The following is a 5,745-nucleotide window of genomic DNA, read 5'->3' as shown; positions in this document are numbered from 1 at the left end:
TCGGCGCGTGCGCACTCGCGCGGCCCGCCCCCTCGCCGGCCTCCGGCCTCTGGCGGAGGGGGCGCGGTCACGTCTCGCGCAGGCGCCTTCAGCTCCGGGGCGCTGGACAGGAGCCGACGAGGTGGGCCGGCGGTGCCGGGAGTGAGCTAGTACGCGCGCTAAACGCCGCGTCGGGGCGGTGAGCGCCTGTCGGGTGGAGTGGTCTCATCTTCCGAAGCGTGCTCCTCGAGCCTGTGCAGCCCCCCAGGTTGCAGGGCCCGGTCCCCCGGTCCCCGTGGGCGCCCACGCAGGTGGCGCCTTCCCGTCCAGTGGCCGTGCGCTGGAATTTGAGGAGGCCCAGTGGAGAACGTTGAACCCGAGTATAGACACCGTTGGGGTTCCCTCTGCTTGATCCAAATGAGATGGGGTAAAGTCACAGTACCTTTCTCTGCTTCTATGTTTTACCTGCTTTCCGGGGAAGGTGAACCCAAGTAACGCTTGGGTTGCTTCTGACGTAATAATTCAGCTGGTGGCTACAGTATCCCCGGTCCTTTTCATGAATGTTTGGACAGTGCCACTTACTGCTCAGAACGTAAATCCCACGGCTCTACCAGCTCCCAAACTAAACATTTACCCTACAGTTAGGGCTGCATCTACAGTCACTGAGATGCAGTGATGTACAAACCGGGATGGGATCGGTGATGAATTGATTTGGGGGTAACGCTAAAATGACATGGAAGACAAAGATTACTATAAGGAAGGAAGCTTTTTGAGAGCATATGCTTTGGATTCCTGGGAAAGGAATGAATTGGAAGCACACCAGGCATCTCCTATTGTAAATGGTGGGTCTGGTTGGGCATTTTCATTTAATCCTTATTAGGTCGAATTTTTCAAATGTTGACTACGGCTTAGAGAATTTAAACTTCCTAAAGAAATAGTAAATGGTAGCCTTCCATAAATTAGAAATAGAAGCTCTCGGCCCTCAAGGAGTTACAGGTACACAGGAAAAGGTAAATGTTAGCATAAAACAACTTACAGTACAAGAGGAGTTCTAAGGTATCATCTCCTTGTACCTGGATAATTACGGTAGTCTTCTGGCCGCCTTTCTACTTCCCCTTTATTTCTCTACTTTCCAATTCCTTTCAGCAGCTGGAATGATCCTTTTAGAACCTGCCAGTATATACCATTGCTCTGCTCAGAACCCTTTACCATTTTACTCAGATTACAATTCAAAAGCCTTACCATGGCTTCTAAGAAAGAGCTCAGTCTGGATAAACCACATCTACAGCTGCTGTTCAGAGTTCATCAGACCCTGTCCAAGCACACCAAGCAGAACACTCAGGACCTGCTGTTCCTTCTGCGGGGACCACTGCCCTCCCAGGTACCCACGGAACGTGCCCTGTCACTTTCCTCCGTAGCTGCTCAAATGTAACTTGACCTGACAGTTCTTCCCAGACTGTCCATCTAGGACACACACACACACACACACACACACACACACACACACACACACACACAGTCCTCCCACTGCTTTATATGATCACTTTCCACACATTTGTTGTCTGTGTCTCCCTTACCTCTTTGGCTCTACTGGAATGTCCCATGAGAGCAGGACTTTTGTCTCATTTATTCACAGCGGTACTGCCATCATCTAGAACAGAGCGCTCCAGTACACAGTCAGCACTCAGTAAATACTTGGTGAATGAATAAGTGCCAAATGAGTGTTAGGATAGTAATAAGGAAATTCAGAAGAAGTCACATGTTGCCTGGAGTGGTCTGTGAAAGCTTCCTTTAGACGATGGAATTTAAATGATGATGAGGATTCACACTGGGTGGGTGGGGGCTGTTTGGAAAGGGGGAAAGTGGGGGGAAAGGGTAGTCCAAGCAGAGTCAACCAAAGTAAACAGAGACGCTAGACAAGGCAGTAATCAAATCTACAGTAGTTCTAGATGCTGACCTCTAAAAGTATAACCAAAATAGGAAACTGCTAATAGCACATGTCTGAAAATTCACTTTGCCTCATCAAGGCTAGTTTACCTTTCCCTCTTTACCAGCAAATCCCATCCTTCTTAGATTGTATCCATCAGATATTGTCAATTCCAGACTGACCGGGAAATATATTTAGAGAATAGTTGGAATTTGTTTTAAACCATGAAAAAGAAAATATCGAAAATAGCAGAGAATTAAGTGTTTAAATAAAGCATAAGTGACACATGCATTTTAAGTTTTCTCATATACATGAAGGACAAAGAAAATAATAGGGCACAAAGAACCAGCTGGATTAAATGTCCCTGCAATTCCCGTTGCAAGTCCAAAGGTATTATGTACGAAGAAAGAAGAAAATCGAATAGTTTCACTTTCTAAAACTATCCCAATTTCAACTATGACAGTGCTTCATTATAAAGTTATGTTTATTTAATTCTTTGCCATAATGTTTTAAACCACTACATATATACATATATATATAAAACAAGAAATAAAATAAATTATATATATAAATATATAAGTGGGTACTAGTCATCAGTAATTTTCATAAACCTAATCATAAAGATTAGCATGACTATTGTCTTTTGATACTCAAAGAGTTTATTTATTATGGGAATTGCTCTTTAGGAATCCAGGGTAAACTTTTTATTAAATCAAATGAGTAGTACTTTAATTAAATATTATAAATATTTTTTAATATAAAGGTCAATGTAATGGACAATGTTGTGTCTCCCACAAAATTCATATGTTGAGTTCTAGCCTCCAGTGCCCTAGGATGTGACTGTATTTGAAGATAGGCTCATTAAAGAGGTAATTAAGTTAAAATGAAATAACGAGGGTGGACTCTAATCCAATCTGATTTGTGGCCCCATAAAAAGAGGAAATGTGGATACAGACATGTACAGAGGGGAGACCATGTGAAGACACAGCCAACACCTTGGTCTCGAACTTCTAGCCTCTGGAATTGTGAGGAAATAAATTCTGTTGTTTAAGCCACCCAATCTGGTATTTTGTTGTGGCAGTCCTGGCGAAGTAATACAGTCAGTGACATATTTTTACAGGTCACATACGAGCTGTATGAGAGATGATCTGGAGAAGTACTTGTTATAGAGGAGGCATTTAACCAATACTGACTGGTACATTGCTGCCCGTTTCCCCCTGTGATAACCCTTGTTGCCAAACAAAATTAAAGATGTGCAGCTATGAATTGGTTATAACTTCTAAGAAATTCATAGTCCTGTTGTGTCAAAAGCCTTTGGTGTCCTGACTCATATGCTCAGCATCCTTTCTAGTTTCTGACTCACTGGGGGGACAGTTTCACGCCAGCTTCCACTCTTCTCTCTGACAGCTTCTCTCCTCTGCGTTTTGCCAGGCTGCTCTGCTTTCTGCCCCGAGGCTCTTCTGACTTTGCCTACCCGAGGCCAGCAGTAGCTCTCTCAGCTCACACCATGCACAGCTTTGAAGTGTTGGTGAGTTAACACTCCTGGGTCAGCTTTCAATCAGGAGACAGTAGCCAATGGGTAAAGGTTCTTGGCTTTCAGCCTGTAACAAGATAGTTTTGTAAGACCGTTCTCCATGCTTCTTCAGAGGTCCTGGTGAAACTGAGTTCTGGTTGCCCACAGCAGCAACTTCAATAACACACTCTGGTATCATCTTCTATCTCTTTCTCCCCATTCCCTTACTGCTTCTTACTAGGATCACCTCCCAAATGACCTGGCTGCACACAAGTAGTTGTCTTAGGTTAAGCTTTGGGGGAAAACCAAGCTACGAAGGTTGGTGTAAGAAGAAAGTCTCAAATGCAGCGTCTCAGTTCTCTGGAACTGGGTCGCTCAGCAGTCAGGTGGCGACAGGGATACCTCCTGGTGTGCTATGGCATCAGGGCTACTAAGGTGCTTCCTACCTGTGGTGGATTGAATATGAAGATGAATCATTCATCTTCGTGGTTGCTGTGGCACTTGAATGGGAAAGGGACAATTGTACTTATAAGGCTGGGGGATTTTCCTGGCTTTTTTTTTTTTTTTAAACTTTCATGGTCAGCTAGCTGTCAACTCAGGGCTCACCATGAGAGCTAGAAAACCCCCATATCAATATTTAACTGTGGATATGAATGATTAATATTGGAATTGCAGTGCATGCATAAACCCATGTTACTGTTTTTAAAATTTAGCCTAAACATACTGTTGCAAAAATATCCATTACTGCATGCAGTAGGGTTAAAATAGACACACAGCAATGAAATCAATAAGGACAAATAAAGTCAAAATAATTTACAGTTATAAAGCAAGAATACGAGCATTCAGAACCATGACTAATTTGATTGATGGTATACTTCTTGACAACTTTATTGAAGAATAATTGACAATCTGCATGTTCTTAAGGTGCACAATTTGATGTTTTGATGTATGTAGATACATACAAACATCTCCAAAATCAAGGTAATGAGCATACCTAGAACCTCCAAAGGTTCCTCCTGTCCGTTTATATTCTGTCCCCCCGACCGAACCCTGCTGCTACCCTTTCTGCAAGCAACCATTAATTTGCTTTATATCACTATCCATTAGTCTGAAATTTTAAGAATTTTAAATAAGTGGAAACCTATCTTATATGCTTTTTTTGTCTGCCTTTTTCCACTGAGATTAATTATTTTGCTGTCCACCCATGTTGTTGTGTTTATCAATAGTTAATTCCTTTTTACTGCTAAGTAATATTCAGTTGCATGCAGTGTACACTTTATCATTCCGCTTGTTCATGGACTGTTCGGGTTGTTTCCAGGTTTAGCTGTTATTCATCAAGCTGCTTTTGAGCCTTCATGTACAAGTCTTTGTGTAGACAGAGGTTTCATTTCTCTTGGTTAAATATCTAGAAGTGGAATGGTTGGGTCATATAGTAGGTGTTTATTTAAATTTTTAAGAAACTACTGTTGCAAAGTAGTTGTCCCATCTCATGTTCCCACCAGCAACACATAAGAATTCTGGTTGCTCCCCATCCTTGCGAACACTTGGTGTGGTCACTCTTTTGAATTTTAGCCATTTTAGTAGGTGTGTAGTATTATCTCACTGTGGTTTTAATTTGCAATTTCCTAATGATTAGTGATATCAAACATCTTTTCATATGCTTATTGGCATCCTATATCATCCTGTATATCTTCTGTATTTCTTGGTGAAGTGTCTGCTCAAATATTTTGCCCATTAAAAAAATTGGTTTGCTTGTTTTCTTACTATTCATTTTGGGAGTTATATATATATATATATATATAGTTTTTTATACATATATATATAGTTTTATATATATATAGTTGTATATCCATAGTTATATATAGTTACAGTTATATATATCTATATACATGCAAATCCTTTGATCAGAAATGAGATTTTGAAATATGTTCCTGAACATATGTTGAGGTTCCATGTTGAGGTTTCCTTTATAATTTTCTTTACAGCGTCTTTTATAGAGTAGAAGTTCTTAATTTTAATGTGGTTCAATTTATAATTTTTTTGGTAGATATGCTTTTTGTGTCATATCTGATTAATCTTTGCCTAACCCGAAGTCACAAAGATTTTTCTTCAGTTTTCCTTGAGAAGTTTTATAGTTTAGTTTCTACATTTAGATCTGTGATCCCATTTTGAGTTAATTTTTGCTTTTTTGATGAAATTTTTAGTTCGCCTTTGTTTTTGCAAGTTATTTTTGTTGGATTTTGAATTTTAGGATGATAGATGTTTTCCATTCAATACTTTAAAGATGTTTCGGCAGAGGCTCTTTCTGCTTGCATTGTTTCCAATG

The sequence above is a fragment of the Lagenorhynchus albirostris genome, chromosome 10 (genome assembly GCF_949774975.1).
Source record: "Lagenorhynchus albirostris chromosome 10, mLagAlb1.1, whole genome shotgun sequence".
NCBI classification, from domain to species: domain Eukaryota; kingdom Metazoa; phylum Chordata; class Mammalia; order Artiodactyla; family Delphinidae; genus Lagenorhynchus; species Lagenorhynchus albirostris.
The sequence above is the reverse complement of the archived record's forward strand: the minus strand, read 5'-3'. Positions refer to the sequence as shown.